This window comes from Carassius carassius, chromosome 1 (assembly GCF_963082965.1).
Source record: "Carassius carassius chromosome 1, fCarCar2.1, whole genome shotgun sequence".
NCBI classification, from domain to species: Eukaryota; Metazoa; Chordata; class Actinopteri; order Cypriniformes; family Cyprinidae; genus Carassius; species Carassius carassius.
The window spans coordinates 34,071,680-34,098,314 of record NC_081755.1 but is presented as its reverse complement, the minus strand read 5'-3'; the positions used below and the strand labels follow the sequence as shown (position 1 = coordinate 34,098,314).

Sequence of the window (26,635 nt, the reverse complement as noted above, 5' to 3'; positions counted from 1 at the left end):
AGCAAGTTATTAAAAGAAATACATATATTCTGTAGCAACACCAATTTAACCTCTGAAGAAAAAAGCAGACTAGTTGAATTACAGAACAAGTTAGACCAACATTATCTTGACAAAGCACAGGGAGCTTTCGTGAGATTGCGAGCGAGATGGATTGAATCAGGTGAAATTAATTCCTCTTATTTTTTCAATCTAGAAAAAAGCCGACAACAAAAAAACTGCATCTCTACTCTTTTAGCAAATGGTGAGGTACGGAAAGACTCAAAAATCATAGAAAATGAAGTCTACATGTTTTATTCTAAATTATATTCTTCTCAGTTCTCGAAAGTAGACTGTAATAACCTCTTTCAAAATCTTTCTCCATTAATTCCCCAGATTGATTTATCTTTTAAAAATATTTGTGATTCGGAACTTAGAATAGAGGAACTGGACGCAGTTCTTAAGAAAATGTTTTCAAATAAATCCCCGGGATCAGATGGCCTCACAGTTAATTTTTATAAATATTTTTGGAAAGATTTGAGAATCATATTATTTGAAGCGCTAAAAGAATGTATAGTTAGGAAAGAATTGATGACTAGTATGAAACAGGGCGTAATTACTCTGATCCCAAAGCCGGGGAAAGACAAGCGGCAACTAGACAATTTAAGACCGATTACTCTACTAGACACGGATTATAAAATATTTTCAGGATCCATTGCCTCTAGGCTTAAAAAAGGGATAGCAGACATAATAAGTGAGACACAGTCGGGCTTTATAAAAGCAAGAGTCATTCATAATAACATTAGACTTGTTATGGATTTATTAGACTATAGTGATTTAATCGATGATGATGGTTTTATACTCTGCTTTGATTTTTATAAGGCCTTTGACTCTGTTGAGCATGAATTTATTTTAAAAACACTTCATTATTTTGGTTTTGGTGACAAATTCAAAGATATTATACATATGTTGTATTCTGATATAAATAGTTGTGTGTCTTTGGGACACGAGTCCTGTAAAAGATTTAATATTGAAAGAGGAATAAGCAGGGCCGGCTTTGCAGACAGGCGACACAGGCGGCCGCCTGGGGCGCCATCTGCTGGACGGGGCGCAAAATTGCAGAATTAAAAAAAAAAGTGAATTAAATGTATGTATCGTATTATGAAAGCTGCGCACACGCTGTACACTTTTACTGTGCACTGTCCACATACTGCTTGTATTTGTCCATTTCTTTTACTAGATTTACAATCCTTAAAAACGACTGAGTCACTATGACAGGCAGCTGTCAAACTCAGCTGCTCAGCAACCGGGAGTGGCGCGAAAACATCTGACAGCTGGTTTTAGCGCTTTAAATGATGGGGTAAATGAAAACACGTAATAAAATGTAAACACTATAACTGCTTTTCCTTGAGATCTTAATGCTTCTCTATTGTTTTCTACTGTATCCTTCAGGTTGTTTAACTCGCCTGGGGTTCTCTCGCCTTGGGCACCAAATAACCGGCCCTGGGAATAAGGCAAGGATGTGGAAGCTCTCCCTTGTTGTTTATAATGGTCGCAGAAATTTTGGCTAACTTAATTAAAAACAGTGTGATAGAAGGTCTGAATTTAATGGGCAAACAAATAATTATAAGTCAGTTGGCTGACGACACAACATTGTTTCTTAAAAACAAATTCCAAATTCCCATAGCATTACAAGCTTTCAATATTTTCTCAAAAGCCTCCGGACTTCAGTTAAACTTAAATAAATGTGAATTATTGCCATTAAAAGACCAATCCATACAATCATTGTATAACATAAAGGTAAAAAAAGAAGTAAAATACTTGGGTATTGTAGTGACTAAAGACAAAACGATCTCTGAAAAACGAAACGTAGTAGACAATGTGCACAACTGCAAATAATTTCTAAGTAGATGGTTACGAAGAGATCTTTCTATTTTTGGCAGAATATTGTTAACTAAAATGGACAGTTTATCTAGATTAATATACCCAGCTTAATCTCTTCCAATAGCACCCCATATAGTTAAAACCATCAACAAACTAAATTTTGATTTCATATGGCAGAATAAATGTCATTATATAGCCAAGCAGGATTTAATTCGAACTTATGAGGATGGTGGTTGTAATGCAATGGATTTTGATTGTATGAATGGCATGTTAAAAATTAGATGGTTAAAAAACTACATTCAAAATAAAAATTCATTGTGGTATTATGTTCCCAATCAGATTTTTGAAAAGGTAGGCGGCATTAGTTTTCTTCTCCAATGTGATTTTGATTTTAAGAAACTTCCTATGAAACTTTCAGATTTTCATCAACAGGTCCTTCTGTATTGGAAACTAATATTCAAGCATAATTTCACACCACACAATACACCAATTTGGAATAATAGGTATATTTTGGTAAATAGAAAATCTCTTTTTATTTCTGAATGGTTCTCTAAAGGTGTCTGGGCTATTGCCCACTTCATAGATATGGAATGAAATGTTTTACAATATGTTGAATTCTGTGACAAATTTCAAATTAGTTGTACCCAAAAGAAGTTTAAACAGATTGTGAAAGCTCTCCCAATATCACTTGTCGCTATAATTAAGCAGGATATAATATATTCAAAAATCACGCCTTCCTTAAGACAACTTTGCATTAATGGTATTGATCTGCAAAATTACAAATGTAACAACAAGTTTATAAGGAACTGTTTACTTAACTGCCAAACAAGCTCTCTCAAAAGAGATTATATTCTCAAAGACTTTAGTAAGGAGATAATAAAAAAGATTAGAGGTGATTACTTAAAATTCCCAGTCCCGCCAAAAACAAAAGAAATGCAGTTTAAAATTATAAATAGGATTTATCCAACTAATGATTTCTTAGAACGGAGATTTAAAATAGATGTAGGAAACTGTAACTTCTGTGAAAATGAACCTGAAGATTTGGATCATCTTTTCTGGTTGTGTGAAGTTGTACAAAGGTTTTGGCTGGACCTTCAACAATTGTTTGTCTCTAAAGGAATTCAAATGATGAATCTAACAATTAATGATATAAAATTTGGTGTTTTTCGAAATGATCACAATGATTTTGGCATTGACAATGTAATTTTGTTAAGTAAACATTTCATACAGAAATGTCGTTTCTTCAAGACAATTCCTAACATTACTCATTGGAGGAATGAATTTAAACTTTTTTTATAACTCTTTATTAAGGATTAATAACAAGAATGCAGTGAAACTAGCTTCTTTTATAAACAAACTTATTGAATAATTGCCCTTTTGATTCATTTTCTTTTGATAATGTGAATGCCATCTTTATCAAATGGCCCATGCCCCATGTTTTTCTGTTCTTTTATGTATTTATTTTCTAAGATGTGTACTGTAGAATTGTAAGATTTTCACATGGTACCTGATTTGTTTGTATTTGCTTTGTCAATTTAATAAAAAAAAAGCAAATTATTCAGTAGCATTAAAACATTCATGTTTTCGTTTTATTTACTTTATTAACAAATGTATATGTGTTTTAGCAGCGTTTTCTCAAATTAAAGAAGTTGTTAACATGAAAAAAACCACCTGCAAAAACCATCAGCACCTTGTTAACAAGGGGCCCAACGCTCATGCTAAACCTCTGCTTGTGTAAAGAATGCATCCCCTACAATTCAAGATTTCAATTAAGCAATATCACACAAGTGCTCTTTTTGTCCCGAATAGCACAAGTGCAAATGTGAAATTGATTTTATACATCAGTCCAGAGTCTCCATGGCAGATTTCTAAAAAATTATAAATTTGACTGTTAAGGTGTCGCGATACATTAAGCTTACAAAAAGCGTCTTTCTCAGCTTTTTGGCCACGCCAAGCATTTGTACTGTAAATCAAAAATAGACAAATGTTCAAATCCAGGCAGCGGCTGGCTTGACCGGGTGTACACAGATAAAAACGCACTTGACTGCGGCAATATAAGGACACAGGGTTTTCCCTCGCTAAGTTTACTAGAGCCTCAAATGCTAAAATAGCTTAATATTTCACTTCGGTTTTCATTGCTTATATTTTAGTTAACGTACTTTTAAACGGCTTTTTAAACAGCCGTTTGTCTAATATTTTTTGCGTAAAACAATGTCATATGCTTATTTCATATATAGTAAAGCCAAGCATACGTTTTAGCCATATCACCCTGCAGCCCAAGACTGGTCACCCACTGAAGCTAAGCAGGGTTGAGCCTGGTCAGTACCTGAATGAGAGACTTTCTGGTAAAACTTTAAAAAAGAAAAAGTTGAGAAAACGAAAAAGTTTAAGGAAACCAATAAGCACCCAGCTGCAGCCTGCAGATCGAGGCAGCGCTGCACGTGTTGCCCCGCCCCATACTGTACCTACTCTGGGGTGCGTTTCCCAAAAGCATCGTTAGCCAACTATGGTCGCAAGTTCCGTCGTTACCAACGTAGTTCAACGATTCGGTGTTTCCCGAAACCATAGTTCAAACGAACATTCGCAAACTGCATCGCAAACTTGTGTCGTTGGAACGACAGCTCTCCACCTGTGTTTAGAAGCATAGTTCGTCGTTAGTTTGCTGTGTCGACGTCATTGATTGCGCCGCACCTGGGGTGTGTTCTATAGAGGTCGGGATCATTGCGTCACGTTGCAATGCATTGTGGGAATCGCGGTACGGAAGTAGATGTACTGTATAGTACGCATTAGGTAATGTTGGTCATTTGGTCATTAATTTTGATTATTTTTGGGAAAATGGTTCAGTATTGCTGTATTGTGAACTGCTGTAATCTGTCTCATGATCGACAGGGCAAACGCCTCGTGAATCATATTAGTTCTCTTACGAGAGCTCTCTCGTACTGCGTCTTAGCTAAGACGCTACGGGAAAAGTCTCTTTTCACGAAATACTGAAGCAAAAAATTATCCTTAATTTTGTATTTTTGTAAAGCGCATTTGCAGCAGTACACAGCCATAGGCGAGATGGCTCGTTCGTTCATTGGCTTGTTCTGAGGCAACTGCACAGCCTATCGAGCGCGGGCTGATGCAACATCAGACCAATAAGGGCGCTTCGCGCCCTTCTTGCCACTTCCCGCCGAAACGGGTGTGGCCCAACCTATAAAAGGAGCTCGAAAAGGCTGACTCACCTGATTTTTCATCTCTTCAGCGAAGCTCACTCATCGCTGGATCACGGAGGAAGCAAGCGCCGTCTGAGAAAGCACAGCAGCAGGACGAGCCATTCTGAAGCTGCTGGCATCGCCGCCTTCCACTGCCGTTCCTGCTGCGCTATCCGGCGCCTATATCCTTTCAATCCTGTTATATCCAAGCTGTTCTTTATGTGTGTGTGTGCGCCCTGCGACACACACTCGTAAAAGAGCTCGCGTCTTTTTTAAGATGCCTTCCTGCGGCTCGTCAGAGCCCCACTCAGCGAGGGAGACCGGTACGTCATCTGTGTCTCCTGCCTGGGTGAAGATCATGCAGCGCTCGCGCTCGCTGACGGCGGATGCCCTCACTGCGAGCTGTTGCCATGGTGACTCTGAGGACTCGCCTGGCCTTTTTCTCTGAGCCTGCATTCTCCGCTGCGCTGATGCGCCGTAAAAGCATCGCTTCCAGCGGATTCCGGAACCGTCTTCAGCTCAACCGAGCTCGCCGGTTCGCCCTGCTTCACCGGCCCCCCCTGCATCGCTTCCCGGTGGGCAGCGCCCGCTGTTTGCCGGCGCGTCGTCCGAGGAAGTCGATCTCAGGGCCGCGTCGGGGGAAGAGGACACGCGCTCTCTGCTAGCTTCGGGCAGTGAGGGCTGGGCGAGCTCCGAGGATCTCGCGCCTTCTGCTCAGAAGCCCAGCAGACGAGCTGACATCGAGAAGGAGCCGGGGCGAATGCTCGTGTTGGCCGCGATGAGTCTCGGCCGCGAGTGGTTTGCACCAGCGCCCCCCCCTCTCGTTCCCGGCTGGATGGTATTTCCCTTTCGGATGAGCGTACTTCTCAAAGCCCGCCTCATTTCTTCCTGAGCTTCACGAAGAGGTGGCGTAGGCTTGGAACGCTCCATATTCAGCACGAACTCGATGGTCTATCTCACTAGCATTCTCCACACTGATGATGCTAAAAACAGGAACTACCACTCACTTCCGCCGGTGGAACAGGTGATAGCGACGCACCTTTGTCCGCCCTCTGCTGGACGGCGGCAAAAGCGGTGTTGCCATCTAAAGCCTGCTGTGTGACGCTGCGTCGGCACTACTAACGATGGCTGCTTCATCGAAGCGCAGGTGTACGAGTTCCGCTGTGGCCGAGCTCTCACCCAAGCGCGCCGCTGTTTCAGTTCCAGGAATTGTGACTGTCTCAGCGTTTTCTGCTATGCACAAGCCTGCACAGTTGCCCGCTTGCCTGCACACAAAAGCCGTTATCACAACAGCTTCAGCAACGCAGCTCGAGACCCCCATTCTCGCTCTACCGGCCGTCGCCCCGCGCCGCGGGGGCCGCGGCAGAGGATTACGGTGAGGCCGGGAGCCCTGAAGCCATCCTAGGAAAGCCATCTACGCATGCTGCATGACGCTGCGTCGGCACTACACACGATGACTGCTTCGTCGAAGCGCCGGTGTACGAGTTCCGCTGTGGCCGGGCTCTCACCTAAGCGCGCCGCTGTTTCAGTTCCAGAGATTGTGACTGTTTCAGCGTTTTTTGCAATGCGCAAGCCTGTACGGTTGCACGCTTGCCTGCACACGAAAACCGTTATCACGGCTACCCAGATATTTCGCGAAAAAGGTGTAATTTCTGGTGTCCCGGCCACGGTCGATGGTGCTATAAATGTAGTGACGATGCCCACTGCTCAGTGCCCATCTCCACATATAAGCACAGCCCTTCACACAGGGCTCGCGCCCATAAAAGCGACTCAAGTCGATCACGCGCACTACATAGTAGACGTGCCCGCTCCTCAGTGCCCACAATCACTATGTCACATGCGTCATGTGGTTTCTGTAAAAACAAAACCCGTGCACGTTCGTCCGGCCACGGCCGATGGTGCTATAAATGTAGTGACGATGCCCACTCCTCAGTGCCCATCTCCACATGTAAGCACAGCCCTGCACACAGGGCCTGCACCCATAAAAGCGACTCAAGTCGATCGCGCATACTGCATAGTAAGCGTGCCCACCCCTCAGTGCCCACAATTACTATGTCACACGCGTCATGTGGTTTCTGTAAAAAACAAAACCCGTGCACGCTCGTCCGGCCACGGCCGATGGTGCTATAAATGTAGTGATGATGCCCACTCCTCAGTGCCCATCTGTACAGCAGATACTTTCTGGTGCCCAAGAGAGACGGGGGTCTCAGGCCCATACTGGATCTAAAATAGCTGAACAAGGCATTGATGAAACGCAGTTTCAAAATGCTTACGACCAGGAAACTTCTCGCGCAGATTCGCAGAGGGGACTGGTTCATGTCAATAGATCTGAGGGACGCGTATTTTCAAATACAGATAGCGTCAAACCACAGGCGATATTTGAGATTCGCCTTCGAGGGCCAGGCATACCAGTTTACAGTCCTCCGTGGCTCCCCGTACGTTTACGAGGTGCATGGATGCAGCGCTCGCTCCTCTCAGACTCAGAGGCATACGAGTGCGGAATTATTTGGACGACTGGCTGGTTCTGGCCCGATCACGAGCGGAGCTCGTGGACCACAGGGCCGTTTTACTCGATCACCTCGAGAAGCTCGGCCTCAGTGTCAATTGAGCGAAGAGTTCGCTGAACCCCAGTGGGACGATCCTGTTTCTGGGAATAGTTCTGAACTCGTGTTCCATGACGGCGTGGCTGTCACCACAGTGCGCGATGGGCATTCAGCGCGCAGCGAGTTCTTTCCGCTGCGGCGCGACAGTGTCGCTCAAACACTGTCAAAAGATGCTGGGTCTCATGGCCTCAGCGTCTCCGGTTCTGCGGCTGGGCCTGCTCCGCATGCGCCCCCTGCAGTTCTGGCTGAAGGCTTGGGTGCCGCGCAGAGCGTGGGCGTCTGGCCGGCTGCATTTCAAGGTCGATCAGAGCTGTGTTGCGGCTCTAGCACCTTGGACATCGAACGGCTGGTACCGATCAGGTGTAAGCCTGGGGACTTCCCCGAGTGTGAAAATGGTGTCGACGGACGCCTCCACTTCGGGATGGGTAGCGCTGCTCGAAGGCAGACCGTTTTTTGACCTATGGTCAGAACGGGAAAAGCTCCATCATATCAACTGCCTGGAAACGCTGGCAGTGGAGAACGCGCTGACGCGCTTTTGTCCCCATACCAAGGATCACCACGTCGTAATCCGTGCGGACAACATGTCCGTGGTGTCCTACATAAATCGCCAGGGCGGTCTCGGGTCCTGAAACCTGTGCAGGACGCCTCCTGGTTTGGGCTCAGCGCAACGTGCGCTCGCTGAGAGCAGTGCCTGTTGCCTAGACTGCAGAATCTGGGTCCAGAAAGGCTGTCCAGAGGCAATGTTCCTACGGGCGAATGGTCTCTACACCCGCAAACAGTCCGGCTGTTGTGGGAGAGATTTGGCATGGCGGAGGTGGACCTCTTTGCGTCCCACGAAAACGCTCACTGCCCCGCGTTCTTTTCCAAGAACGAAAGCGCACTGTCACGGAGATGGCCGTGCTGCCCACTTTATGCGTTCCCTCCCGTGTCCCTCCTTCCGCAGGTGATAGAACGGGTGAGAGAAACGAGATGTTCAATACTGCTTGTAGCACCTCTTTGGAAGAACCAACCATGGTTCCCAGATTTGATGCAGTTAGCAGATGTCGCCCCGTGGCCGGTACCGTTGAGGAGGGACCTCCTCTCGCAGGCCAGGGGCTCGATTTGGCACCCTCAACCGGAGTTGTGGTCCCTCCATGTGTGGGCGCTCAACGGTTACCCGCTGATCTCGCAGTAGGAGTGCTAAATACCATCACTCAGGCTAGAGCTCCGTCGACACGACGTCTGTATGCCTCGAAGTGGTCGGTGTTCTCCAGCTGGTGCACAGCTCGAGGTTATTCACCCCTTACTTGTGAGGTGACGGAGGTCCTCCCCTTCCTACAGGAGCTGTTGGATAAGGGCAGAGCCCCATCCACGCTCAAAGTTTATGTGGCGGCCATCGCGGCGTTTTCTGAAACGGCGTCCGGTCAGTCAATAGGAAGGAACGATTTAGTCATCCGGTTCCTCAGAGGAGCTAGGAGGCTGAATCCTCTCAGACCTCCGTCAGTCTCTATATGGGACCCCTATATGTTTTGGAGGCCATGAAGGGTCCCCCTTTTGAGCCTATCCAATCGGTTAGCCTTCAGCATCTGTCGTTCAAGACAGTATTCTTGTTGGCTCTCGCTTCTGTGAAGCGTGTGGGTGATTTGCACGCGCTCTCGGTGAGCCAGTCGTGCTTGGAGTTTGGGCCCAATGACTCAAGGGTCATACTCAAACCTAGGCACGGTTATGTGCCGAAATCCCTCAACACACCGTTTCGGGCTCAGGTTATTGCCCTGTCTGCCCTGCCGGTGTCAGGGGAGGATGGAGACTTGTGTCTTCTTTGCCCTGTCAGGGTTTTAAGAGCTTATGTGTCTCGCTCTGCTGCCTTTCGGCAGACGGAGCAGCTGTTTGTCTCGTTTGGTGGACATTCCAAGGGAATGGCTGTTTCGAGACAGACTCTATCCAGATGGATAGTTGACGCCATAGCGTTAGCTTACGTTTCCAGGGGCCTTCATTGCCCGTTGGGCGTCAGAGCACACTCCACAAGAGGCGTCGCCTCGTCGTGGGCGTGGTCTACTGGGATCTCCTTGCAGGATATATGTATGGCGGCAGGTTGGGCCTCGCCGTCTACATTTATCAGGTTCTATAACCTGGAGGTCCCCGCCTTGCAAGCAAGGCTGTTGTTGGTATAGTCGAATCAGGTCCCTGAGGGGAATTCTGAGTTCACGAGCGCTATGCGCTGCCGACTGTTATATGGGCAGTATTGCGTAAGACCCGCATTGCCACATTGGTCAGGCCTTGCCTCGGCTGTGTGATGTCATATTGCCGCATCTACGGATGCTGCTAGATATAGGACGGAGGGCTTTTTCCCTTTTCTGTCCTGGACTCTCTGTGAGTCCCTCAGGTGACTGTGCACTGTAAATCCTGGGCGTTGCTTCAGGTTTATTGGTGTGTGATCCCTGCGCGCACGGCGTTTTACATTGGGTTCCCGTAGCGTCTTAGCTAAGACGCAGTACGAGAGAGCTCTCGTAAGAGAACGTACTCGGTTACTAAACGTAACCTCGGTTCTCTCTAGAAGAGCGAACGAGTACTACGTTCTCTGCCGTGCGCACGATTCACTCTGGTTCGCTTCGGCGATGAAATAAATCAGGTGAGTCAGCCTTTTCGAGCTCCTTTTATAGGTTGGGCCACACCCGTTTCGGCGGGAAGTGGCAAGAAGGGCGCGAAGCCCTTCTTATTGGTCTGATGTTGCATCAGCCCGCGCTCGATAGGCTGTGCAGTTGCCGCAGAACAAGCCAATGAACGAACGAGCCATCTCACCTATGGCTGTGTACTGCTGCAAATGCGCTTTACAAAAATACAAAATTAAGGATAATTTTTTGCTTCAGTATTTCGTGAAAAGAGACTTTTCCCGTAGCGTCGTAGCTAAGATGCAGTACTCGTTCGCTCTTCTAGAGAGAACCGAGGTTACGTTTAGTAACCGAGTAGTACGTTTTCAACATTTTCCTACTTGGAAAAAAAACACAAGGTGTCTGAAATCACCAAGAGGTGTCAGATGGCTTGGGTCGCCGCTGTATGGAGGAAAACCATCACCTTCGATAATATTATAATACATAGTTATGATGAGACATGTTGTGTATGGTGTCTCTCTCTCTCTCACACACACACACATTACGTTTTCTCTAGTTTTTGGCCAGTAAGGGAGTCAGTTTAGTGTCTGTATTTTTTGTTTAAAAAATTTATTCTGACCCAATCCTGAACTTAATTTGCTTTTTGATATTTTTGTGCTGACTGTATTTACAAATTTGAACAACTTGTTCAAAAATAAATAAATAAAAAAACTGGAACAAACTTCAAAATAGGAAGTTAAGCGTCTTGTTTTGGTAAACGGTGGGTTGTGTCTGAGGTGAATGTTCGTCAATATTATACCAGATTACAGAACTACAGGATGAAAACAGTGGATTTTTACACAGGTATGATAGGTGAGTAATTATTCCTGAAGTGTAACAAACCCGCATAGACAAGCTTCATAGCTTGCAGAATCTGAGAAGTGTGTGTGTGTGTGTGTCACCACTTATGCTTGGTTAATGTTAACATTTCCTTAGTGAGAACGATTGTTTTCTCCACGTTTAATTTGCAGATCCATTTGTGAACTGCAGGTGAGCCTCCAGTGACTTAAATTTTTTTAATTGATCGGAGGTGTAAGCGCTCACAGACCCGGTAGGAGAAATTATCAGGGAAACTGAGGCTTGGTAAACTTTCATGTGTTCATAGGGATCGATTCCGCCTACAACCTCTTTTTTTTTTAAGTAGCGTTGTTTGGCTTCATTATTAAGTTTGTCCGTATAGGTATAGGCAACTTTTTTTTGTCACATTCTATAACTTTTTCTGGAGACCGGCTATTATCTTATTACAAACCGGCTTTGCGTTGCCTCTAAAATGGCCGCCGTTACCCACAATGCACTATTCCATAACGTCTACGCCCAAGCTCTATTCACAGTTATCGACCCTATGCCCTATTCCTTTAGAAGATTTCACCATCCACTTTGAGTGATTTAAAAGACTTAAAGTTGTGGTTTAAGTTTATTACATAATTCGCCTTTTTATTATTATTACAAATTCAGTTTGAAACTATATAGCAGCATGGCCCTCTGAAAGCATTAATCTTGCCGATTAGAACGCAGTCATTGTTTTGTTTGTGCAAAGAAACGATGAGTTTGTCAAGTGAGTTATCTTTGTAAAAACATTCCAAAATACATGTCTCATTCTCATATAACAATATTGGTAAAACAGTGTGTTAGAGGTTTTGCCTTATATAAAATGTTAACACTCAAATTACAGTATTTTTATAGTAAATTAATGTTTTATTTTAAATGTACCTAAATAAAGTAACAAATATAATGATTTTGTTGTTTTTACAGATTTAGAATATAGAATACTCTCTACAAATGTGTTTGTGTGTGAATACATATATATAGAGAGAGAGAGAGAGAGAGGGAAAGGGAGAGAGAGAGAGACGGTATACACTGTTTGCAAAAGTTTTTTTTTTAATGTTTTTAAGTGTTCATTTAATGCATATCGGCAAAGAAACCAAATATTTAACAGAAATTATGTCAGATTAAACAAATGGTTTAAACTGCAGTGGTGGCTGGATGCTGCACAGGTGATAGGACGTATGGGCGAAGAGGACATGTCTCCAGCAGCCAACTATCACCAAAGCCATGCACCCTCTTCAGCCACCTGCAAACTGCAGAAGTGGCCCACACAAAAGAGTCATGTGTGCTTCCATCACTCAACCATTAGGCCATCACCCACCACCTCCATAAATTTCCAACAGCATAATAATGCAGTGTAGCTAACAACTGAATTTAAAGCATTGTTTCTTCTTATTGCCCTCTGAAGATGTGAAGCCTGATGTTGAAGGGCCAGACTGGAGAGGGCCTGATATTGGAGGCCTGGACTTTGAAGGCAAAGGACTGGTTGATGCACATGTATCTATATCTCCAAGGATCATTCCATTGCAACAGGCCCCAGGATGGCCAAAACTGTCTCTTCCTCTGTAGGGTCAGGAGGAACTGAACTGATACCCCATCAGTCTTGTTTGCTTCCCTCTTACGTGCCACAGCCCTCTGTTTTGTCACACTTGCGAAGTCCCTCAAAAAATCATAGCCCAAATAAGTTATATGAACTTACTTTTCCGCTTTAACTTAAATTGTCATTTTAAGTTTTGGATATTGAACTTAACTTTATACGTTATTGAAATTTAAACGTAAAGTAATGTGTTGTCTTGAATTCTTCTGAGTTTTGTCTGGCTTGTAAAAGTTCATTTAACTTGTGTCTGTAAGTTATATGTTGGGGGAGGGGCAATACAAGGAGAGCGCGAAATACAGAGAGAAGCCATCACCATTTTGAGTTAATGCAGCTGCCTGGAGACCTTACATGAATTTGTGTCGAGAAACACAAAGAATGCGAGGAAGGTGAGTTTTTGTGTTTTATTTGTAATGGTAAATGAATAATGTTGTGATTTATTGCATGTTAGCCAATTTGACTGTTAAGGTGACGGGATACATTAAACTAACAAAGAGCGTCTTTCTCAGCTTTTTGGCCACACCAAGCATTTGTACTGTAAATCAAAAATAGACAAATGTTCAAATCCAGGCAGCAGCTAGCTTGACCGGGTGTACACAGATAAAGACGCACTTGACTGCGGCAATATAAGGACACAGGGTTTTCCCTCGCTAAGTTTACTAGAGCCTCAAATGCTAAAATAGCCTAATATTTCACTTCGGTTTTCAATGTTTATATTTTAGTTAACGTACTTTTAAACGTCTCTGACAGCCGTTTGTCTAATATTTTTTGTATAAAACAATGTCATATGCTTATTTCATATTGCTTCTACTGATATGCTACTGCTTTTTCACTCCGTTACAGCTCTTCCTCTTCAAAGTTATTGTCACCTCAAGATATAAGGTTGTCACCCTGCAGAGTTTTCAAGAAGCTGTGTGAAGGATATTCATGTTACAATGAGGTACAGTTAACACATCCTTACTGATACTAAAATTGTTTGATGTTTAACTTCTATATTTGTTGCAGGCCTAATGCAGTCACACAACATATTTAATGCAGACCATGCAATACTTTTTGTACAATTTCATATGCTTAGTCTACTGTATATTGCTTCTACTGATATGCTACTGCTTTTCTGCACCATTACAGCTGTTGATTCCTCTTCAAAGTTATTGGCACCTCAATATATAAAGTGTCACCCTACAAAGTTTTCAAGAAGCTGTGTGAAGGACGTTCATTTTACAATAAGGTAATTGTGAACTTGCTTATTTTTAAAACATTCTTTATTTTTGATTTTATTACTTGTGTCATGACCTCTTTAATCATTTACTTTATAAGATGGCATGTGATTTATATGTGATTATTTTTCATCTGTACATGCTACCCACTACTAGTCTCTTTGGCTCCATTTTTCCTCCTGTCTTGTGTCTGTTTCAGATAAGCAGAGTCCAATAGAGTCGTCACCACTGATCGTCTGCAGTCATTCTTGGATGGACTAGATGCCTTGGTGCCTTTTAGAGCTGTACAAAGGAGCTGTATCATCAAGCAGGAGCTTGAGCCTTAGCAGTTATACAGTGCCTTGATAAGGAGGTATGAATAAAAATGAACTCAATTTGATCAGTTTGCACTAATATAAATGTTCTAATATATATGTTGGAGTCACTCAGTCTTGTTTATAATTGTATGTAGGACACAAATTGGAAGAGAAGAAAAGCTGCCTTACTTGGCCTTCTGCGCTTCCTTTCAGAGGAGACTTCTGAGATAATCAAGATGTGTGATGTAAGAAAATGTTTAAATCTTGTTAATGTACTGATGATAGTGAATTCATTGTAGAGCAGTATGTGTAGGGAAAAAGTCAATCAGCTTTCGATTACAATATATTTATTATTATTATTTTATCCCAGAATCAGTAATAATTTATACTAAAATGCTTTTTTGACTGTCAGTCAATCTGAGTACTATACTATATATCATGCCTAAACATGTCATCAATAATCATGTACAAATATAACAAAATATTAAAAGGTTTTTTTTTTTTTGCTTTATCTGGAATCTCAAATGCTGAATGTTGGTCAAGTGATTACTATAAGGAAAAACCTTTGAGCATTTTTTTGGAAATAGACCAATTTCACATGTGTGTTCTTATTACTTTTAGTGAGAGTTTACAACATGAGTATTGTTCAACACAGTCAATGACCATGTATTGTGCAAATCATTCAAAGGTCAAAAAGCTACGTGTACTTGTTTATATAGATACTTACAATCTTTAAAGTAATTGATGAGCCATTATCATATTTTTTTAAACATTATATATTTATTAGCCTACTTATTTATGAAATTGTATGAAAATACAGATGTTTAGATTATAGTTCAGGTTTATTTTTTATTATTTTTTACAAAATATAGATTTTATTTTAAATATCTCAGTATAGCCTAGTGACTGCAGAAAAAAAAGTTAACAATGCATTCACAAATTTGCAATAGGCAATATTTCATTTTATTGAAATGTACACATTTTTGAATATTTAAAAATTATATCTAAATATTCTTTTAGATGTAATATAGAAGTCACTTTAATTATAATATTCGGTCCCTACATGAAGAGAGAGTCAGTGGTCTGCTGCGTGAGTCTCAGGCTGCGGAAAGTGAGTCTGCTGCGGAAAGTGAGTCTCCGGCTGCGCAAAGTGAGTCGCCGGCTGCGTGAGGAAAGTGAGCCGTTCGCTGCGTGAGTCATTCGCTGAGGAAAGTGAGTCGTTAGCTGTGTGAGGAAAGTGAGTCGTTAGCTGTGTGAGGAAAGTGAGTCGTTCGCTGCGTGAGGAAAGTGATTCGTTCGCTGAGGAAAGTGAGTCGTTCGCTGCGTGAGAAAAGTGAGTCATTTGCTGAGGAAAGTGAGTCGTTCGCTGCATGAGGAAAGTGAGTCGTTCGCTGCATGAGGAAAGTGAGTCATTCGCTGAGGAAAGTGAGTCGTTCGCTGCGTGAGGAAAGTGAGTCATTCGCTGAGGAAAGTGAGTCGTTCGCTGTGTGAGGAAAGTGAGTCGTTTGCTGAGGAAAGTGAGTCGTTCGATGCGTGAGGAAAGTGAGTCGTTCACTGCGTGATGAAAGTGAGTTGTTCGCTGCATGAGGAAAGTGATTCGTTCGCTGCGTGAGGAAAGTGAGTCGTTCGCTGAGGAAAGTGAGTCGTTCGCTGCGTGAGGAAAGTGAGTCGTTCGCTGAGGAAAGTGAGTCATTCGCTGCGTGAGGAAAGTGAGTCATTTGCTGAGGAAAGTGAGTCGTTCGCTGTGTGAGGAAAGTGAGTCGTTCGCTGCGTGAGGAAAGTGAGTCGTTCGCTGCGTGAGGAAAGTGAGTCATTCGCTGAGGAAAGTGAGTCGTTCGCTGCGTGAGGAAAGTGAGTCATTCGCTGAGGAAAGTGAGTCGTTCGCTGCCTGAGGAAAGTGAGTCATTCGCTGCGTGAGGAAAGTGAGTCGTTCGCTGCATGAGGAAAGTGATTCGTTCGCTGCATGAGGAAAGTGATTCGTTCGCTGAGGAAAGTGAGTCGTTCGCTGCGTGAGGAAAGTGAGTCGTTCGCTGAGGAAAGTGAGTTGTTCGCTGCGTGAGGAAAGTGAGTCGTTCGCTGAGGAAAGGGAGTCGTTCGCTGCGTGAGGAAAGTGAGTCATTCGCTGAGGAAAGTGAGTCGTTCGCTGCGTGAGGAAAGTGGGTCGTTCGCTGAGGAAAGTGAGTCGTTCGCTGTGTGAGGAAAGTGGGTCGTTCGCTGAGGAAAGTGAGTAATTCGCTGCGTGAGGAAAGTGAGTCGTTCGCTGCGTGAGGAAAGTGAGTCGTTCGCTGCGTGAGGTGAGTGTGTATACTGATGCACCGCGGCCTGTCAGTGGAAAACTCAGTGGCTAGTGGCAACTGTACGGTGAACTAGCCTTATTTTTGGACCGGGCCGCACGCCATACTGGAAAGATTAATTCCAGGAGAGAAGACAGTTATATAGATTAGAGTGCACAGGTTTGAGCATGCACATCTGAGCACACATCCTGTTTTGTGCATTATATACTGTTCGATGTGGTTTGTCCATGTTTCATATGTTGTATAATTATATCACTAGGTAACAAAGATACATTAACACATACCCAGACATCCCAAGTCTCCCGGAAGTTCCGGGAGTCTCCCGCATATTGAAAGCGGCTCCCTGAGACCCGCGAATTAGTTAAAATCTCCCGGAATCTAAGGATGGCTGAAGCGAAACAGTCGTTCCGAAGCTTTGCGAGATCCCGAAGCGCAGATGTGTCGAAACACTGATCCGAAGCGTGATTCGAAACACCCATGTCACGTGACTATGACCAAACGAAGCCTCGAAGTGTTTCACTAATTGTTTCATCAGGTGTAGTCCGCCGAATCAGCGTTTGATTGGAACAGTCGGGAACAGACCACACAATCGCACATCTGTATAGAAGTGAAATAAACGCATTTTGACCTCGTGGGTTTTTGTGAGAGGAGTTTGACTTTGAGATAGCGGATTTTTGGTGATATAGTGACATAGTGCGATTTGATTAGTTATAGGCAATTTAGACTTACATTTAAATTTACACAACACATTGACTGAGAGGCTAGAGACAGACAGAGTATACATATAGTGACACATTAATAGATACATAGATATAAATATATATAGACAGCTAGATTAATAGATACATATATAGATAGATTACAGATACATATATAAATACATATATTATAGATAGATACATATATAGATAGATTATAGATACATATATAAATACATATATTATAGATAGATACATATATAGGTACATAGATTATAGATACATATCTAGATACATAGATCGATTCATATATAGATAGATAGATTTGGATAGATAGATCAAATGGAAGCTCCCCAGAAGAGATGCCGTACATCTGTGGTGTGGGAGCATTTCCATTTAGAAACCCCAAATAAAGTGAGATGTGTGTATTGTGATCGGCAGCTAGCCTACTGCAACAATACATCATCCATGATGCGCCATTTGAGGAGCACTCATCCTGCCATTTTGCAGGGTGCAGAGGATGGCATTCCCCCTGTACCTAGGCCTGCTACTGACATTGCTGGGCCATCTAAGCAAGGTATGCATTGTTTGGGATATAATTATAATTGAAATATAATTACAACCTTTTGGGACACTGTTTATAAAGTTTATAAGTTATATAAAGCACTGATTATAAACACTGGAAGGTTTCCAAATAATGAACCAGTAGGCTATACTTTTAATAGATGTGCACTAATTGAAGCTGTATTTTTCCAATGTATTTGTCTGAAAGTATGTTTTGTCTTCTCTTTTAAAAGTCAGACAGAGGGAATTTGGATGAGGCTCTTATAAACATGGTGGTGAAGGATCTGCAGCCCTTCACCATCGTGGACGATGAGGGATTCAGGGCATTTGTGAACAAGCTTGATCCAAGCTATGTCCTCCCATCCCGGAAGGTGCTTAAAATAATGGTCAGCGAAAAGTACAACAAAGCCAAGGAGAAGACAATGGAGGACCTACAAAAGGCCGAATTTGTTAGCCTTACAGCTGACATCCTCCATTAATATGGATGGATATCTTGGTGTGACTTGCCATTACATAACACCAGAGGCAAAAATGGCAACTGTTGTACTGGGTGTAAGGAGGTTTTACCAAACCCACACAGCCCAGCATCTCATGGAGGCTAAAGCCTTGCTAATGGCTGAGTGGGGAATAACCTCCAAAGTTCAGTGCATGGTGACTGACAATGCATCTAACATGATCCTAAGTGCCCAGCTACTCCACCTTCGCCATGTCCCATGTTTTGCTCATACTTTAAATTTGATTGTGAAAAAGGCACTAGATCAAACCCCAGTCATCAATGAAATACGCCAGAAGGCCAGAAAGATAGTGGGGTTGTTCAGATCCAGCTGCAAAGCAAAGGACAAGCTTGTGGAGATGCAGAGCTTGATGGGAAGACCAACTCTGAAACTGATACAGGAGGTTGACACGAGATGGAACAGCACATTTGACATGCTACAGCGCTTGTATGACCAACGTGAACCAGTGGCTGCTGCACTTTCCAACTTAAACAATGATACTGCTCCCCTGGCAAGTATTGATTATGACATTATTGAACAATCATTGTCAATACTGCAACCATTCAAACTCGCAACAACAGAGATGTCAGAGGAAAAGAGAGTGTCTGCTTCAAAGCTTATACCACTGTACAGGATGTTGCAGCACAAGCTTGCACAGAAAAAAGGAAATGCAACGCAGGAATCAACTGTTCAATTAGGTAGGCCACAATGACCATACTACCCATGTGATTGGCCATAACTGTCATATTATTGTCATTATTATAAATATGTGTTTCTATATAAATATGTGTTAAGGTCTGCACTCCAGATGTGGAGGTTATGAGAGTTTTAGAGCCTTGGCACTGGCTACACTGCTGGACCCAAGGTTCAAAAATGTGGCATTTGGAAATGCTGCCAAAGCCCAGGAAGCTGAAAAGCATATCACACTGGAGTGTGCTTCACTGATGCGTTCAAACACAAATCCTGGTGAGCAGTTTCAGTCTGTGTTATGTAATCTGAATCATGTAATATAATATATCCTTCATATATGCCGTCAGTTTAGGATTTGTTACTAATTGCTGTTATCATTTTTATTCAGACCCAGAAATGTCAACATCACACCCATCATCATCATCATCACCATCACCATCAACATCAACACCAGTAGAAACACAGGACAGTTTATGGGAACTTTTTGATACTCGCATCCATCAAACCAAGATGATACACAATGCTACAGCTGATGCCACAGTGGAAGTGAAAAAATACATCAACGATGCGTATTTGCCCAGAACTCATTATCCACTAACTTACTGGAAAGAGAGAGCAGTAATCTTTCCTCATTTGTATGTCCTTGCAAAAAAATATCTTTGTATGCCAGCAACAAGTGTCCCTTGTGAGAGGATTTTTTCAAAGGCTGGAGAAATTATCTGTAAAAAAAGAAGTAGGCTTCCACAGTCCTTCCACAGCAGATAAATTTATATTTTTGAATAAAAATCTCTAAAAAAGTGAGACATTGTGGCTTGATTTCTTTTATTAATATTCATTTTTCATGACCAAAATAACATTATGCACAGTGAGGAGCCTATAGGTTACAAGCTTCACATATTAGAACATTATAATAATAAAAAAACAACACATTTTTTTAATGGCTCAAGGTTGTTTCAGATCAACACCTGCAAATGACCACTAGGTGTCACCGTTGAGACGGGTGTCGGATTGATTCGAAGCCTCGAAACAATATGGCACATTTGGTTCAACTGTTTCATTGGTTCACGAGGCCTCGATTTTGCCATCACTACCGGAATCTAGACCGAGCGAGCAAAAGCGCCCATGCGAAACAGATACTGTGTTTGAAACCGTGTAGCGCACGCACGGCAGAGAGGGAGAGGGAGCGAGAGTCCTTGCGTGTGTGTGTTAATGTGCGTGTGTGCGAAGCGCATGTAAGACAGAGAGCATCCTGATTGGCCTGTTTCTGCAAATCAACCAATCAATTGTCAGTGTGGGCGGGCTTTTATCTCTACTCCCGAGTCCCGAACAAAATTAATCAGTTATGTCTATCTAGAAACAGGAGCACCATGGCAGAGGGAGAGTGCCACAAAACAAAAAAAGTATAAGACACATTTTACGGCAGACTACACGAAAGTGTACCCCTGTCTTATAGGTGTCAAACATAATGATAGTCTTGCTCAAGCATTGCCCATGGGTTGCAAAAGGCATGTTGAGGTGAGTTGACAAGTTTAATTTCATCTGCATATTATTCAGGCTAGTTGCCAAGGTTACATGAAAACAACAAACTCCTTAGACCTGTTTAAAGTTGCAATGGAAAATAAATAAATGCAGTTTACATAAATTGTATAAACAGATTATATAAATAGTAAAAGTAATCTACATATTTAAACATAATTAACGAATAATTACATAGGCCTATAGCTTATAGAAATAATATTTTATGCTTTTATATATTTTAGGGACCACAACATGTTAGGGAGGCTAAGCGCAGGGAAGGCTGCTCCAATATATCTCAGTTCTCCCATTCAGATAGGCACAGTCTCACTGAGAATGTGACTACAGCTGAGATCTATTTCCTTCCCTTTTTGGGGGGGGGGGGGGTGGGGGGGTGGCATACTTGCCAACCTTGAGACCTCAGAATTAGGGAGATATTAAAAAGGACCGGGGGGGGGGGGGGGGGGGGGGTGTCGTCATATATATCACATACACAAACGATGTGTCGCCATATATAATATCACATACACAAACGCAAAGAAAAATGTAATTCATTTATTTGACAAATTCAATTCCTTAAGGCCTCTCCTCAGGAGGTTAGACCCTAATTTGTTAGCTATTGTAAATGAAGAGATATGAAATAGCTAGATCTTATCAATAAACATTTATTAATTCATAGCCTAATGCAACAATTACATAAGTAAACTCTCAAAACATTATAATTATGACATTTCATTTTTAAATTTTCATGTAACAGTCTAAAGCTAAATAAATAGCTGTTCTTGTCTTTCATTTCAGACGTCTGCTTCTAGGGGCCGTTCACATATCGCATCTTTTTCGTGCTCAAGGTCGTTATTTCAACCGTAGGTGCGCGGCCGCGGTGAGCACGCTCATAATGGAAGCAACGTGGTGCGCTACTTTTTCCAGACGGGTTTTTCCTTCTCATCTCCAGAAATATATCTAGTAGTAAAGCTAATGCGAGCCGAGGTGAGGCTAGAAATCAATTAATCCTTTGCTGATACTTCTTCGTCGTCATCATGGAGAGCGCAGTTTGGTTGCATAGCAACGACAGACGCCATGGGAGCGCAAGAGTTTGGTCTAAAACCAAGAAGTCCTCGCTGCAGTCTGTAGCACGATGACGTAGCTGGAACAGATCCAATACGTAGTGAATGGAGGTGTGTTTTGGCGACGTCATAAACGCATGCGCAGTACCGATCGCTGGATTATAATGCGCATGCGCTAGTCTTAAGTGACATTTATGCTCAATATTGAATCGAGATGTTCTAACCTTCTAACCTATGGTTCTAACCTGTGTAGTAGTAGTTCTGATAAATAGTAATACGTAATTATTGATGAATAATTATTTACATAAATGTGATTAAGTTGTCCTAGTTTCTCTCGACATACATGCAAAATAGTTAATTTTACAACATTTTAAATCACGATTTTAAACTTAAATTTGATGGATTAATAACATGTCGTAACCACAAGTATTTTTTTAATGCGTGTATATAGAACATTTTAAAATTAAGCAATTTTATTTTATTCAGGTCATATTTGCTGTTTAGTGGAAGCAAAAATGATTGTCTCTGTAATTTTAATCCTAAAGCTACAATACAATATGGTCTGTAAACAACTTAACATACCAGTACACATTCAAGGGAAAAATGCAAAAAAAAAAAAGACGGCATTAAGAATTTTTAATGACTCATTTTTTCCATATTGATATGTACATAAGGTTCCCCTTATTTGCTCTTCAGTGTTTGCAGGACATGTACGTACATTTAAAAGAAAAGAAGAAAAAAAGAAGAAAAGAATTTAAGTTTAATGTATAAACATTCAGATCAAGTAGTTGTCACTCAGTTGTCCTTGGGGCTATAGTGATTCCCATCACAGATGAAGCAGTCTGCTGAGCAGTAACCTTCAAAGTCTTTGGTTGAGTAAAACGCAAGAAGGATTCCTTTCCTTCCATCTCCAACATAGCCTGGCAGGAAGTCTTTAAATAAGATCCCACAGCAAAGGCAACTCGTCACTTTATATGGCACTCGAAACCTCTCCTTGTACTCACAGGAGAATGCACTCCAGTTGACAACACCTATTGTAAGAAAGAGATTTAAAGTAATAATACATTTTGAGCAAAGCTTGAAATGCATTTGCAGTTTCAACGTAATGTGTGGAACTGTTTACCGGTAAAAAAAATAAAACTAATAAAATGAAATAACTTACTGTCAAGCCAGGCAAAATGAGCCTCTTTTCTGAATGATGCTTCACTAACAACATCATGGAAAATCCTGCACGTCAGAGACAGCCTGAAGAAAGACACATCTCCATCTTCTTTGACCACATTCATGAGGATACATCTCTGGATCTCAGATGGCATCTGCTCAGCAATTTGTTAAATATTATTCAATATAAAATACTAGTCAAATAATAGCATACATTTAACATGTTAAAAATAAAAACATTTGGAATAGGGAAAACTCCCACCTTACTTATGTCCACCTCATCAGCTTCCATTTCCAATTCTCCTAAAGAAAGAAATTATATTCACACCAATAGAATAATCATGAAATATTTATGGAAAATGGAACTTGAACATGTTATCATCAGTTGTCAGATTAGTTGTTGCAAACCTATTTTAGTTAAAGTTATACCTGTCTTCATTTCTTTGCGCCTTTTTCTGAGAAGCTTTCTTTCAGCATCTGATCTTAAATTATAAAAAAAAAAAAACAAGTGAACTACAGTTTGCCTAGCAAGTACTTACTCCACACAGGAAAAAACACCATAAAATACCAAATACTGTGCAAATTAACATCATTAAAGAGAGGACAAAAAACTGCTACTTCTACTCCTCCTTCAACTACTAATACTAATAAATGTGTTTTATTTATTGGAAGTACTTGCAAATAGGCTTACTTGACGGGATAATTTGTTAGCAGGAGCAAGCACCACCATCTCCTTACTGCAGCCATGTCAGACTGGAAAATATGCTTAATGTAAATCACCCTTTGAGAATATACTTTTCCAAAATTATTAGTTTTGATAGCTCACCTCAGCAAAATCAAAGAGACCTCCCATTACAACATAGAGTGCGTACTGTAACATTAAGAGTAAGTTACATCAAAACAGACATAAATAATAGTAATGAACTTTAATTAAATTGTTTTAGGAGACTGCATCAATATCTTAAGTTAGTTGGATATTGGTTTTGCTCAAACCACAAAATAAATTAATGACAGACAGCAATCTGACAAAGTTATCAAAAAAAAATTATTATTGTTATCAAACAATTCTTCCTACCATCAACACAAACACTCCACAGTTATTTGAACAATTCTGCCTTGGAGCACCCTGTTGAGTTCATTTGAAATAAACATGTTATAATTATTCAAAAATAAACTGTGTTTGAATATCTGAAATGTAATTTAGTTATGGCAACAAGAAAACTGCTTACTTTGAGATCATCACGTCCATACTCCTTCCACGGCCCAGGATGTAGTTGCTGTGCAAGTTTTCTACAAAGCATTAAACCACAACAACAATTAAAACAAAAATGGATTAAAAAAAATAATAGTAAAAATGCTAATAAACAAACAAACAAACTGGGGTGGAACAACCCCAAACAAATTTGACTCATTTATCATTGTTTAAACAATTTTATCTATAAACTATAATAGAATTCCAGCGATTAGGTAAATGTAAATAGTTTAAGCATCAATGAAAAATGAGCCATAAAAACAAAATGCATGCAAATGGATGTATGGCACAAAAACAGAACTACCATAATCCTGAACTAATTTTGAACTCTTATTATTTTTCTGAAAAAACCTGTAGGGACCAACGAAACGACAATCGCTGAAGTCAGTGCCGTACAGTGAATCAAGCAAATACATCTCTCTGCTTTTTGGTTTCATGATCTGTAAAACTGGTTCTATTAAGTGATTCTTGGAAGATACAATTATTAGTTATGTCAAAATATCTCTGTTACTTGCATTAAGGAGAACTGATCATTTAAACATAAAATACTTACACATATCATCCAATGGTTTGTAGCCCATGAAGGCAGTAAGATGAAGTCACATCTTGCTATATGTTCCTAATACAGACAACAAACATTTTTAAACCACCTAAAATGACCCTAGTCTACTTCTATTAAAATTTCAGTCATACTTACAGGTTAGTTAGCTGAAGGGTCTGCACAGAATGGTGGCAACCATGTCACTGTCACATATGAGCTAAAACAATGGACCTTTATGTTCTGGTAGATACCATTTAAAATTACAGTTAATTTGATTGCATATAAAGGATCACTTATGCACACTTTCCTAAAAAAAAAAAAAAAAAAAAAAAAGGTTCCACACAGCAGACAGGAAAAAATTACCTTTAAGTCAGCAATATCCCTGACAACTGAGAGGCAGGCATTCAAAATCTGTAATTTGAGATAAAAAAAAAAAATTTCATATTCGCTCATCACAAAACAAAAACATTTTTGTGCATGTGATAAAACTCACAGTCCCTTCAACATCATTTGGATGGCCCAAGGTAATAAAATCTGATCTGTCCAGAATTGTTGCTCCTACTTGAGCCAAAAATTGTTGTTGTGATTCCTTTTCATTTAAAGCATTTTTTATCTAGAAAAACAAAAACAATTGTAAGCATGATTACTTTGCATGAAAATGCAAAATAATTCAACATACCATCTTAATTTGGTCACTGCTTTGTGGATGCATCCAGCATGCCCTGTTTGGCTGCACATTTCGTAGGGCTGTCAACTCCATCAATGAACCCCGGCTGGGGTCTGAAAAGAGACAAACTATTATGTCCCAACTGTGCTAAGTGAAGTGAGATTTTACAAGTGCAGTGTTTATCATGACATTACTTACAGTGTACTGGATCTATTTGTGTAATATCACATGAGAGTCCCTTACTATCATTTAAGGACTGTGGAGGCGTACCTTCACATACAGGACAAGAAAAAGCTATTTTACAATATGTGACAAAATTACTGGTCATTGTAAGATGTAAAAATAATAATAAAAACTTACCAAGTACTATCTGACCATAATCATTGAAGGTTAACTGATCACTAGGTGATACAACTTTTTTCAGGCTGTCCTCCATGGTTTTATTCTGTGCGATGTTATAATGGTGAATGATGTTGCGCATCAAAAATGTGTGTCCTGATGGCGTGAGCATGTTAAGGAAATAATTGTTTTTGCGCATTGTAGCAAAAAGTTGCTCTGCGGTTTGAGTATTTACCCAGCCACAAAGTTCTGGGACTACCTGGACTCTCCTAAGAGCATCTCTTGGGTCTTTTGTATTGAATTCGTGGAATCTGTCATACAAAGCATAATCCTCTGATGATCCAGTCAAAGGATGGCAGTTGGTATCCTCCTCCTCCTTCTTATCTTTCAACCATGTTAGATTAACTTTGAGCTTGCCTTCTTTTGCTAGCTGGATATTGGCTGTAGTTGGTTCAGCAAGTCTCCCTTCATGGGGACTGAAAGGTATAGAATCTGCTTCACGAAGATTAACGTGTGCTGCAAGTCCTCTAGCAAAGTCGTATATAACAACATTAGGAAAGTGCTTCCAACTCAGCAGCAAGTCCGCAAAGTCTCTGGGAGACTCTGCTCTTATGTTGAATTTGATGGAATAGACTACTCCACAAGGACATGTAATGACTGCCCAGCCACCTAAGAGAAAAGTACAAAAGTACAATTTAAAGAAAGTACAGTTTAGAAAATGACAAAATCATTACAATGGTTAAATTACAAGTAACACTTCAACTATTAACTTAATTTTTCATAATTTAGTTTAGTTTTTCCACTAGGTTTTCATAATTTCTTCATACCATACTCGTAAATTTTGAGTAAATCTACCTACTTTTACCAACATTTTGTCAGTGGGTTGACTCAGAGACTAGTTTAAACAGTATTAATTAACCCATGAATAAATTGCAAGTATTTTCTTACAGCAAATGAAATTTTTTATCTGCCAATGAAAGCATTATTGGTGAAAATGAAATGTCCATCAACATAAATTTAAAACTCCTGGGACATTATTATTATTTTTTAATTAAAGCTATAACTTTATGTATTATTAAAATATATTATTATTATTATATACATAGATATTTAAGTGATAAGAGTCAGGTAATTTACCAG

At 41.1% G+C, this 26,635-nt stretch overlaps 1 protein-coding gene and 1 long non-coding RNA gene across 5 annotated transcripts in view; one reads left to right on the top strand and one right to left on the bottom strand.

Annotated features, from left to right (window-relative positions):
- The window catches only part of LOC132146955 (immunoglobulin gamma-1 heavy chain-like), a 364,816-nt gene that overhangs the window by 5,142 nt on the left and 333,039 nt on the right, over positions 1 to 26,635 (top strand). The window lies entirely within an intron of this gene.
- Positions 23,125 to 25,268, bottom strand: LOC132147355 (uncharacterized). The gene is made up of 9 exons (XR_009434910.1): positions 25,169 to 25,268; positions 24,983 to 25,102; positions 24,853 to 24,900; positions 24,646 to 24,729; positions 24,502 to 24,567; positions 23,926 to 23,986; positions 23,772 to 23,822; positions 23,388 to 23,449; positions 23,125 to 23,178 (listed from the first exon to the last, which is right to left on the bottom strand). It is a non-coding gene; the product is annotated as an uncharacterized LOC132147355 (long non-coding RNA).